Here is a 12,775-nt window from a genome sequence, read left to right as displayed (position 1 = left end):
ATGCAAAAAAAGCTCAAGTAACTTTTTATTCATTTTTAGATAAAATAGATTTCAACACAAAAACTGTGAAAAGAGAGAAAGGTTATTATATATATAAAAGGTTTTAATTCAGCAAGAGGATATAAAAATTATAAATACATATCTATCCAACACAGAAGCACCCAGATATATAAAGCCAAGTTAATTAGAGTTAAGGAGACAGAACCCAATACAGTAATGACTTGGGACTTCAACAGCCCACTTTCATCATTGCACAGGTCATCTAGACAGAAAAATCAAGAAAGAAACAATGAATTTATTCTGCACTAATAGATTAATTGGACCTAACAGACACTGACAGAAGCTGTCATCCAACAGCTTCAGAACACACATTCTTCTCTTCAGCACATGAAACATTTCTCAAGGATGGATCCTAAATTCTCCAATCAAAAGATACAGAGGAGCTGAAGGGCTAAACAAAACAAGGCCCTACTATCTGCTACATATATAAAAAACTCACTTCATTTATAAAAATATAGATAGACCAAAAGATGGAGTTATTTTCATGCAAACAGAAACCCAAAAAGAGCCCCATCAAGTCAGGCCACAAAACAAGTCTGATAAAAATTATCAAGTATCTTTTCTAACCACAATGAAATAAAAGTAGAAATAAATAACAGGTGGAACTTTGGAAACTATACAAACACTTAAGAATTAAACATACGTGCCTGAACAACCAATGAAGTAATTAAGAAGAAAATTAAAAAATTTCTTGAAACAAATGAAAATGGAAACAAAACCTACTAAAACCTATGAGATACAGTTAAAATTAATACTAGAGGGAATGTTTATGGCAATAAATGTGTAAATCAAAAAGTAGAAAACCAAAAAGTAAACAACCTAGTAATGCATCTTAAAGAACTAGAAAAGCAAGAGCATGCCAAGCTCCAAATTAAGAAAATAAATAATAAAAAACAAATAAAATTGAGACTAAAAGAAAAAAATAGAAGAGAGTGATGAAATGAAAAGGGTTGTTTGGAAAGAAGATTCAAATAAAGAAAAAAAAAAAAAAGAAGATCCAAATAAAATCAGAGACAAAAAAGGAGACATTACAACTGATATCACAAAAATTCAAAGGATCATTGGAGAAAATTTTGAACAACGATATGCCAATAAATTGGAAAACCTAGAAGAAATGAATAAATTCCTAGATACATACAGCCTACCAAGAATGAACCATGAAGAAAACCAAAATCTAAATAGACCAATAGTAAGTAACAAGATAGAAACAATAATAAAAAGTCACCCATCACAGAAAAAGCCAGGACTTCATGACTTCATTGCTGAATTCTACAAACATTTGAAGAACTAACATCAATCCTACTCAAATCATTACCAGAAATCAAGGAGGATCTCCAAACTCATTTTATGAGACCAGATTTAATCTGTTTGTTTGTTTTCTTTTGTGACAGAATCTCACTCTGTTGCCCAGGCTGGAGTGCAATGGTGTGATATTGGCTCACTGCAAACTCTGCCTCCTGGGTTCAAGTCATTCTCGACTCAGCATCCTGAGTCGAGAGACTCAGGCATGAGACACTACGCCCAGCTAATTTTCATATTTTTAGTAAAGAAGGGATTCACTATGTTGGCCAGGCTGGTCTCAAATTTCTAGCCTCAGGTGATCTGCCCACCTCAGTCTCCCAAAGTGCTGGGATTACAGGCATGAGCCACCATGCCTGGCGCCAGATTTATTCTGATACCAAAACCAGACAAAGATACAACAACAATGACGAGAAACCATAGGCCAGTATCTGTCATGAAAATAGATATAAAATTCCTCAACAAAATATAGCAAACCAAATTTAACAATGAATTAAAAAGATCGTCACAATCAAGTGGGATTCATCCCAGGGATGCAAGGATGGTTCAATGTAATGTAAATCAATATCATATCAACAGAATAAGGACAAAAAGTGTATGATCATTTTAATAGATGCCAAAAAATTGTTTGATAAAATTCAGTAACCCTTCATGATAAAACCTCTCAGCAAATTAGGGACAAAAGGGTCGTACCTCAACATGATAAGGCCATATGAAACAAACCCACAGTTAGAAGCAGACTGAATGGGGAAAAAGCTGAAAGCGTTTCTTCTAAGATCTGGAAGCAGACAAGAATGGGCATTTTCACCACTATCATTCAAGACAGTAATACAAGTCCTAGCCAGAGTAAACAGATAAGAGAATAAATAAAGGACATCCAAATGGGAAAGGAAGAATTAAAATTATCATTGTTTGCAGCTGATGTGATCTTATATTTAAAAAACCTAAAGACTTCAACGAATGACTATTAGAACGAATAAACAAAGTCAGTAACATTGCAGTATATGAAATCAACATACAAAAATCTTTAGAATTTCTCTATGCCACAGTGACAACCTATCTGAAAAAGAAATCAAGAAGGTGATCCCATTTACAATAGCTAAATAATTTTAAATACCTAGGAATAAACTTAACCAACTACAAGGCAAACTATAAAACACTGATGAAATTAATATAAGAGAATACAAACAAATGAAAAGACATCCTATGCTCATGGGGTGAAAAAAAATAATATTGTTAAAATGACAATACTACCCAATACAATCTATAGATTCAAAGCAATCCCTATCAACAGCAATGACAATCTTCACAGAAATAAAAAAAAAAAATCCTGGAATTGTATGGAAACACAAGACTCCATATAACCAGTCCTGACCAAAAAGAACAAAGCTGGTAACTGGTAGAGTATCACACTACCAGACCTCAAAATATACTACAAAGCTGTAGTAATTAAAATAGCATGGTACTGGCATAAAAACAGACACACAGAACAACAAAACGGAGCCTAGAAATTTATCCGTGTATTTAAAGCCAATTAGTTTTTTCCTAAGGTGACAAAAACACTCACTGAGGAAAGAACAGTCTCTTCAATAAATGGTGTTGAGAAAACCAGATGTCTATATTCAGAAGAACGAAAGTAGACCCCTAACTCTTCCCATATATAAAAACCAAAGAAAAATGCATTTAAATCTACAAAACTACTAGAGGAAACCATTGGGCAAAAACTCTAGGACACTCATCTAGGCAAAAATTTCTTAAATAAGACCTCAAACACACAAGCAAACTGAAGCAAAATAATATAAAATATCAACAAATGGCATCACTCCAAGCCAAAAAGTTTCTGCACAGCAGTGAAAACAATAAAGTGAAGACATAACATGTAGAATGGGAGAATATATTTCAAACTTATATCTGTCAAAGGATTAATAACCAGAATAGATGAGTCTCAAATGACTCAATAGGGAAAAAACAAATAATCTGATTTTAAAATGGGCAGAAGATCTGAGGAGACATTTCTGGAGAAGAAATACAAATGGCAAAGAGGTATATAAAAAATGCTCCACGTTATTTATCATCAGCGAAATACAAATCAAAACTACTATCCTCTCACCCCAGTTCAAATGGCTTTTATGAAAAAGACAATGAATAGCAGATGCTGATGAGAATGTGGAAAAAGGGGACCCCTGTACACTTGGTGGGGATGTAAACTGGCACAGTCACAAGAGAGAACAGTATGGAGCTGTGACAACAAATAGAACTAAAATCCAACAATCCCACTACTGAGTATATATCCCACAGAAAGGAAATCAGTATATAAAAGAGATATCTGTACTCCTGTGTTAAATGCAGCACCATACACAATAGCCAGGATATGGAATCAACCTAACTGTAAATAAATGGATGGATAAAGAAATGTGGTACATATACACAATGGAATGTTATTCAGCCATTAAAAAGAATGAAATCCTGTCATTTTTAACTACACGGATGCTACTGGCAGACATTATGTTAAGGGAAATAAGCCAGGCATTTTGGCTATCATATGTTTTCATGTATATGTGGAAGCTTCAAAAAATATTTTGGCTCAAAGCATAAATATCTTAAAATCAAATCTCAAAAATAAAAAAGAAAGATAATTAGGGTTTTATTTATGGTAGTGGCAGACAGGACAAACCTTTCTGCTGAGGTCATCAAAAAAACTAAATAAAAATAAATGAAATAAGGTAATACGAAATTACATGCCAAATTCCATGTGAAAGTAAACCAGAAATAAACCATACACCCAGTAACTTTTGTGCTTAGGACATTTTCCTATCTAGAAGGAAAGGCTGAGAAAAAGGCTAAGCTAATGGAAGATGTGTTGGACTAAGGTAAAACATCAAAGCACAAGGCTGGGTGTGGTGGCTCACGCCTGTAATCTCAGCACTTTGAGAGGCCGGCAGGACTGCTTAAGCCCAAGGGCTCAGGATCATCCTGCACAATACAATGAGACCTTTTTTTTTTTTTAATAATATTAAAAATAAAAGATAAAAATAAAAGCACAGGGCCCACCAAAGCTGGGGATTCAGATAAGCCATCCAATTTACATTCATAGTTTAAGGACAGTATCATTAGGATAAGAGGAAATTGAAGGAAAGTAGAATTCATGATCTTAAAGTCTTGCTCAATGTCATGTGTATAACAGAAGGAATCCCAACTCTTGAACATGAATAAAGTGACTTGGGACTGACAGCACCCCTAGAGATCTTTCCTAGAAAAACGTACCTTCTTAAGAAAGATTCTAATATTCTAGCACTCCTCTTTTCCTATAATTTTTTAAATGCAACTGGTACTCAAGGCACACAAGAAAAAAATATCATGAGCCAGCAGACACAGACACAGAAAATGTAGAAACTGGAATTATCTGTAACCAACACCAAATGAACTATGAATATAATCAGCCCTTCACAGCCACAGATTCCCTCGACCAAGGATTAAAAAAATATGTATAGTTTAAAAAATACAACAAAAAATAACAGAAATTAAAAAAAACTAAGACAGTATAACAATTATTTACATAGCATCTACATTGTAGTAGGTACCATAAGTAATCTAGAGATTATTTAAAATATGTGAGAGGATGTGTGTAGGCTGTATGCAAATATGATGGCATTTTATATAAGGAATTTGAGCTGCCTGTGGATTTTCGTATCTGCACAGGGTTCTGAAACCAATCTCCGGCAGATAATAAGAAGCAACTATAGAAAGTAAGAATTTCACCAATATCTTTAAAAAGATACTGATGCACTGATTTAATAACCTCAATGAATACAAGGCAAAACAAAGAATTCCACACCATGATTTAACATTGTCTCTACCCCCACAACCACACTTGACTAGGAAAAAAATAAAAAGGGCCGGACACAGTGGCTCACACCTGTAATCCCAGCACTTTGGGAGGCCAAAGCTGGTAGATCACAAGGTCAGGAGTTCGAGACCAGCCTGCCAATGTGGTAAAACTCTATCTCTACTAAAAAACAAAAGTTAGCTGGGTGTGGTGGCGCATGCCTGTAGTTTCCACTACTTGGAAGGCTGAGGCAGAAGAATCCCTTGAACCCGGGAGGCAGAGGTTGCAGCGAGCCAAGATTGAGCCACTGCACTCCAGCCTGGGCAACAGAGCGAGACTCCATCTCAAAGAAAGAAAAAAAGAATTCTAGACAAAAACATCAGAGTGAAACAACAGAAAAATTACTACCCCTCCCCCTCAAAATTCTAAAAGACAGATATCCTTCAAAGCATCATTTTAATGGGCATTTCTTGCTTTTTTTTTTTTGCTAATGACTTATTTGCTATTTATATTTATATTTATTTTCAACTATAGAAATGAGATTACACAAAAAGCAAATTCAAGCAATTTTCTTATTCAAGTTCAAAATGGGTCATAAAGCAGCAGAGACAACTAGTGACATCAACAATGCATTTGGCCCAGGACCTGCTAATGAACATACAGTGCAGTGGTGAGATCCTTGAGGATGAGGAGCATAGTGGCTGGCCATGGGAAGTTGACAACAACCTACTGAGAGCAATCGTTGAAGTTTGATCCTCTTACAACTACAGAAGAAGTTTCTGAAGAACTCAGCCTAAGAACTCAGCGTCGACCATTCTACAGCTGTTCAGCATTTGAAACAAACTGGAAAGGTGAAAAAGCTTGGTAAGTGGGTGCCTTACGAGCTGAGCAAAAATTGTAAAAACTGCTATTTTGAAATGTTATCTTCTCTTATTCTTCACGACAATGAACCATTTCTCAATCAGACTGTGAGGTGTGACAAAACATAGATTTTATATGACAACCAGCAATTACCAGCTCAGTGGTTGGACAGAGAAGAAGCTCCAAAGCACTTCACAAAGCCAAACTTGAACCAAAAAAAGGTCATGGTCACTGTCTGGTGGTCTGATCCACTACAGCTTTCTGAATCCTGGAGAAACCATTATATCTGAGATGTATCCTCAGGAAATTAATGAAATACATTTAAAACTGTATGCCTGCAGCCAGCCTGGGTCAGCAGAAAGGCCCCAATTCTTCTTCACAATAATGCCCAACCACACATTGCACAACCAACACTTCAAAAGTTGAATGAATTGGGCTACGAAGTTTTGCCTCATCCACCATATTCACCTGACCTCTCATCAACTGACTACTACTTCTTCAAGCATCTCTATAACTTTTTGCAGGGAAAATGCTTCCACAACCAGCAGGATGCAGGAAAATGCTTTCCAAGAGTTTGTGAAATCCTGAAGCAAGGATTCTTATATTATAGTAATAAACAAACATTTCTCATTGGCAAAAATATGTTGATTGTAATGATTCCTATTCTGATTAATAAAGACACATTTGAGCCTAGTTATAATGATTTAAAATTCACGGTCCAAAACCACAATTCCTTTTGCACCAAACTAGTAGATTGACAGCTGACTTCTCAAAATCAGTAAGAAAGTCAAAAACAGTGGGATGTTATCTTCAAGGTTTAAGTAAAACAAATAACCACAAATCTACAATACCCCTAAAACATTTTTCAAGATTAAAGGCAAAACAAAAAATTAAGACAAAGCAAAAAAATTAAGAGAATGAGAATGTCTGCATTATAAAACTTCTTACTGAGTGTGCTAAAGCAAAAGTTAAAAGATGCCAAAAGAAAAGTCAGAGATGAAGGAAGAAATTAAGTAGTGGTAAACACATAGGAACATCTAGCTAAAAGTACTGTCCAGCAGAAATACAGTAAAAGCAACATAAGTCATTTAAAATTTTCTAGTGTTGACACTAAAAGTAAAACAAGGTGAAATTAATTATAATTCGAACATGTAATCATAATGAAAAACTGAGGTATTTTACATTGTTTTCATACTGTCTTTGAAATCTGGTGATTACAGAATATCACAATGTAGATGCTCAAACTGCCATAAAAATACTGGATCTATGTTTTTTATATAATTTACAGTTAATGCTGGGTACAGTGGCTCATGCCTGTAATCCCAGCACTTTGGGAGACCAAGGCAAGTGGATCACTTGAGGTCACGAGTTCGAGATCAGCATAGCCAAAATGGTGAAACTTCACTTCTACTAAAAATAAAAACATTAGCCCAGTGTGGTGGCACATGCCTGAAATCCCAGCTACTTGGCAGGCTGAGGCAAGAGAATCATCTGAACTTGGGCGGCGGAAGTTGCAGTGAGCCGAGATCATGCTACTGTATGTAATCCAGCCTGGGCGACAGAGTGAGACTCCATCTCCAGGAAGAAAAAAAACCTCAAAAAGTAAAAATAATTTGTGGTTAAGAAACATTTATGTGTCTCAGTTGTTCCAAACAAACAGGTTTTACAATAACCGAATCAAGTGTCAGTTTTATACTAAATAAAAGTAAAAATTCAGTTCCTCAGTCACAGTAGCCACATTTCAAGTGCTCAAAAGACACACGCAGCTAGCAGCTACTATACTGAATAGCATAGACAGAAGATTTAAAAATAACCCCGCCAAGGATTTAAAAAGACAATGGACAAAAGATGTAAAAATTAAAAAGACAATTCTAGAAAGAGGAAATCCAAATAGCTGGTAAGTTTTTGAAAAAGTGCTGGGTGGAACATGAGGTCAAGAAATCGAGACAATCCTAGTCAACATGGTGAAACCCCGTCTCTACTACAAATACAAAAATTAGCTGGGCATGGTGGCACATGCCTGTAATCCCAGCTACTCAGGAGGCTGAGGCAGGAGAATTGCCTGAACCCAGGAGGCGGAGGTTGCGGTGAGCCGAGATTGCGCCATTGCACTCCAGCCTGGGTAACAAGAGTGAAACTCCGTCCAAAAAAGAAATAAAGAAAAAGTGTCAAACTCTTTCATATCCTGGGCAGGGTAAATTAAAACAACAGTAAGCTAAAGCCATATTCATCAAGTTGGGAAAAATGAAAAATAACTCTTCGTGAAACAGTAAAAATAAAGGGATCTACTGTATACTGCTGTTGGAGTATACACTAGAGCATCTACTTTGGAAAAGGCATACTAGTGAAGGTGAAGATAAACATACATGCTTGACAAAAATACATGATAAGGTGCATAAGAATACATGTACAAGAACATTCATAATAGCCAAAAATGGAACACAATCCAAATGTTTACTAATATTAGACTAGTTAAACTGTGGCTCATACCCATTAAGACTTTTTATACTATACTTACTACACTATAGATATTGCTATATTGCAATATAAGAACTATACTATAGATATTACTATATTGCAATAGAAGAACTAAATGTGCTATTTAAATCTTAGCTGCATGAGAGAAAAAGATACATAATAACACGTAATATATAATCCACATACATACAATTAAAAAACAGGCTAAATGAATCTAAATTGCTTAGGAATGCTGACATAGGTAGTTAAGAAATACTAAGAAATAAAGCAGTAAATAATTGCCCTTAAAATCAGGATACTGGAACGGGCACGGTGCCTCACGCCTGTAATCCCAGCACTTTGGGAGGCCGAGGCAGGCGGATCACCTGAGGTGGGGAGTTTAAGACCAGCCTAACCAACATGGAGAAACCCCGTCTCTACTAAAAATATAAAATTAGCCGGGCGTGGTGGCGCATGCCTGCGATCCTACCTACTCGGGAGGCTGAGTGAGGCAGGAGTATCTCTTGAAGAGGAAGGCAGAGGTTGTGGTGAGCTAAGATCGTGCCATTGCACTCCAGCCTAGGCAACAAGAGTGAAACTCCGTCTCAAAAAAAAAAAAAAAAAAAATCAGTATGGTGTTAACCTCTGAAAGAACTGAGGAAGGGGATGATCAGGAATAGAATGGAGAGGGGAGCTTCTCAGGTTCCTGACTCTGGTAGTGGTTACAAGGAATTCACTTTGTATTCATTATACTATGTATTGATGTTTGTATGCTTAAATACTAAATATACAGAAAAAGACACAAAAGGTTTAAAATTCTATCTAAGACACATTAATTGCCTTGCTGTATTTTTTTAAATTACAAAGTGGCAGAAATTTGGTTACACTATAAAGAAAATTTAAAAGCACAGGAGTCTAATTTTAATTCCATCAGACGTGATTTCCGTACACAACACAGAAGCTAGTAAGCGTTAAGAAATGATGCATAAATTGAGTCCACTGCCAAAACTTACGGAAAGTAAAACGTGGAAAATTAGTACCTTTAACTGATAGTGTACCCCTAAAGAACCTACACCACAGAATTAAATACCAACACAATAAACATGAAGGATTTTAGATTCTTTGTTTTAAAAGCAAGTACAATGATATTCCTTCAGAATACCTTTACAAAACAACCGAGACTGTAATCCTTTACATAAAGATTGTATGAAAACTATGTGAAAAAGAACCAGTACTAATTTACTATAAAAGCCTTATAACGTAAATTTATAAATCCGTTGTTAAATATTCTGAATTAATTCTAATTTTATGATAGAATCTCACTATTTTCAGCAAAAAACAGCTAGCATTTGGCAAAGCAAAGGTTCAAAAGCTAAGGATAGTAACCAAAGAAACTTAAGACGAAACAGTCCTTTTAAAACTCTCATTTACAGTATAAGGGGAAACTTTGAACACGTCCCTTCTACTCATCAATAGTAAAACTCACAATCCCACATCCCTCTTCGAGAAAAAGTCAAGGCTTTGTGTTGCAGCAACAACGGAAGAGATGGAGGGAAGCTCCACTCCAGTCTTCCCTGCCTGCTCCTTCCCCAAAGCCACTCCAGAGTACCAGGGAGGGTTGAGAGGTAAGGCATGAAGGGCGCAATATCCAATACAAGCAACGCGACTGACGCATCTGGTCAAAATTCATACAGAGGACTTGTCTCTGTCCCCGGATAGAGGTCCCCCGTTCTGCAGCATAAGGGTCAGCTGCTGAGGCTTCACACTTCCCTGCTCTCTTACAACCGGAACGTCACGCTCCTCACCTACCACCCCGATGCAGAGCTAGTCTCAGGACTCCCTGTACTTGTGAAGGATTCGTCGGCAAGCTCAAGGGGAGGCCACCAGACAGAGCTCGCTTGGTCCTGGCCTTCCCGGCCTATACAAGCCTGGCCCCTTCCCAATTCCCAATCTCCACAGCCTTCCATCCTCCCCCTTTCGATTCACCTTTCGCCAACGACGCCCTTGGCCTTCATTTGTAGCAAGTGTACCCCACAGTTAACTCTCGAACAAAAGTCTGCCTTTACCAGGGCAAAGAGGGGAAACAACGCCTGAAGGAATCGCTTTACCCGATCGCCTGGCCGCGTCCTCTGCTGGGATTCACCTGCTGTTGCCGACGGTCCACAACCACTCCCGGCATGCCCCGCGCACGCACCACCTCTCCGACCCCGCCCCTCTCCCGCCCAAACACGTGACCTCCTTTCGTCTCTGTCCACGCCCACTTCCGTTCCTCCACTTTCCCTTAGAAAGGAGGAGGGAGCTGGGGGTGTTAAAAGCGTAGCGACTTCCTCCTCCTCCCCGCCCCCGCCCCCGCCCCTGTACCCCCTTCTACAATGTCTTCCGGGTCGCAATCGCCTAGCGCCTTCTGGGAAAATATCTCATTTCCTCCCCTCCCCCTCCTCCTGCCTTCAACCAACCAGCCACCCGTCAGAGAGGGACATGCGCAGTGAGTGTCTCCCGTCTCTTCTACCCGAACCCCCCCTTCCCCCCAAGCAGAGAGACCCCAGCAGCAGCAGCAGCTGATGATGAAGAGAGAGGCAGTGGCAGAGGGGGGGCACCTTTTATTTCTATTTTTAAAGGGACAGGACACTAATTCTAACCCACTTCAACCTTGAATTGAGGGGGGTGGGGGGAAGGTGGCTGAGTTCCTTCCCCCACCCTCCAGCCCTGAGCCCTGAGAGGGGGATTGAGCCTGAGAGAGAAGGAAAAGGAGTTTCTTCTTCTTCGAAAATCCCCATCCACGACTCCTACCCCCTCACCCCTCCAACTCGCCTCCCTCCCGAGCCCCCTCCACCCTCCTCTTTGGCCGTGAGAGGAGGAGAGAAAGAAACCAAAAGCCTCTTAGCAACACAGACCTTTTGCTGCTGCTGCTACTGCTGCTGCTGCTGCTGCTGCTGCTGCTGTTGCTACTGCTGCTGCTGCTGCTGCTGCTGCTACTGCTGCTGCTTGGCCCTGGCTGGAGACATCTCACTACACCCAGGAGCAGCCACTTCCCCAGCTCTCCTCCTCCTCCTTCGCCTCCTCCTCCTCCACTCCCCCCCCTTTATTACCCTTTGTGTCATCCTCCACAGCTCCAGGGAAGGCACTCAAAAGTGGGGGGCAGGAAAGGTAAGTGTGTCTGTGGGGGCTTCATTGCCTTCTTCTGGCTCTGACTTTCACTCGGGGCAACAGTAGCACCAAACCACATACGCAGTGGAGCTCCGGGGTGAGGAGGGGGTGGTGGTGGGGGGGGAGTGAAGGAGGGGTTGGAGTAGGGAGGGGTGTGTGAGGTGGGTGCCCATCCTGTCAGGGGAGGAAGGGCACTTTTATTTTTATTTGCTGTTGTCAAAAGTGGTTTCTCTCCTCCAGCTAACATCTGATTTTGTCTTGCTCCAATGGGGGAGAATACAAAAACAACCCCCTCCTTCCTCCAATGAGGCGCCAGGGAAAGAGACAGAAAGAGGCACACTTTCTAGATGTCACTTAAAAAAAAATTCATTGGAGAGCTCTTTTCTCTTTCCCCAGGAAAAGCTCCACTGCATTTGTTTCTGAGTGGGAATATGTCGGGATCTGGATTGTATTGGAACTGCTTATCCATTTGTAGACCTGAGTGTTTTCCCCTTTTTGGTCCTGTATGAGATTTGGATATTGACTTTACTGTTGGAAGACTTGATTGGTTTTTGCTTTAGGGATTTCATTTTCCTTTTTTTTCGTTTTGTCTGACTTCCATGGAAAATTTCAAAATTTTAGTTGGTAGAGGCCTTTGGTTAGGTTTTGACTTGCTTTATTGCTTTTTTTGTTAAATGTCTGTTTCATATATCAGTATATAAAGTCCAAAGCTCTATTATGCTTAAAGTTTAAATGCCACTGGTATTGTCTGTTCCCACATACCTTCCTGATACTTATTTTCCAGATGATGAGAATATTAGCTATTTTATAATTACTCTGGATGTTTTTATAATCTTTGTAACTTCCCTGAACAAGTAATCCCCATTGAAAACTTTGTTGTTCTGGCTGCATGGAAGGCCAGACCTCTCCATCAATAGTTTTCTGGATTGGTACCACTTTCAGTTTTAACTGAATTATTTATTTACTGTTGTAAATTGAGATGAGGTTTTCATCTCAATTTCTCTTGGGATACTGGACCAAATTGCTCACTATATGTAAAAGGAGACAAATTTCTAAAATATGTTTTCATGAGTCAAAGAAATCATGAACTTATAGTTAGTATATTAACTGCAGTTAGCTATAAAT

General features: G+C 38.9%; 2 protein-coding genes across 49 annotated transcripts in view; one reads left to right on the top strand and one right to left on the bottom strand.

Annotated features, from left to right (window-relative positions):
* Positions 1-11,558, bottom strand: part of ORC4 (origin recognition complex subunit 4) — a 75,163-nt gene extending 63,605 nt beyond the window's left edge. For 7 of the 23 annotated variants that reach the window (XM_078327860.1, XM_078327847.1, XM_078327852.1 and 4 more), the window contains exon 1: positions 10,612-10,677. The gene's annotated coding sequence lies outside the window, so the exon portion shown is untranslated. Of the gene's footprint in view, positions 1-10,489; positions 10,678-11,397 lie in introns of those variants that run through there. The other 16 variants (XM_078327845.1, XM_054257661.2, XM_078327853.1 and 13 more) reach the window with 4 other exon arrangements.
* Positions 10,953-12,775, top strand: part of MBD5 (methyl-CpG binding domain protein 5) — a 482,676-nt gene continuing 480,853 nt past the window's right edge. For 12 of the 26 annotated variants that reach the window (XM_078327839.1, XM_008998924.5, XM_035304980.3 and 9 more), the window contains exon 1: positions 11,011-11,650. The gene's annotated coding sequence lies outside the window, so the exon portion shown is untranslated. Of the gene's footprint in view, positions 10,989-11,010; positions 11,651-12,775 lie in introns of those variants that run through there. The other 14 variants (XM_078327827.1, XM_078327834.1, XM_017973491.4 and 11 more) reach the window with 3 other exon arrangements.

Source organism: Callithrix jacchus, chromosome 6 (genome assembly GCF_049354715.1).
Source record: "Callithrix jacchus isolate 240 chromosome 6, calJac240_pri, whole genome shotgun sequence".
Taxonomy (NCBI): domain Eukaryota; kingdom Metazoa; phylum Chordata; class Mammalia; order Primates; family Cebidae; genus Callithrix; species Callithrix jacchus.
This window is presented reverse-complemented; position numbering and strand designations above follow the sequence as displayed.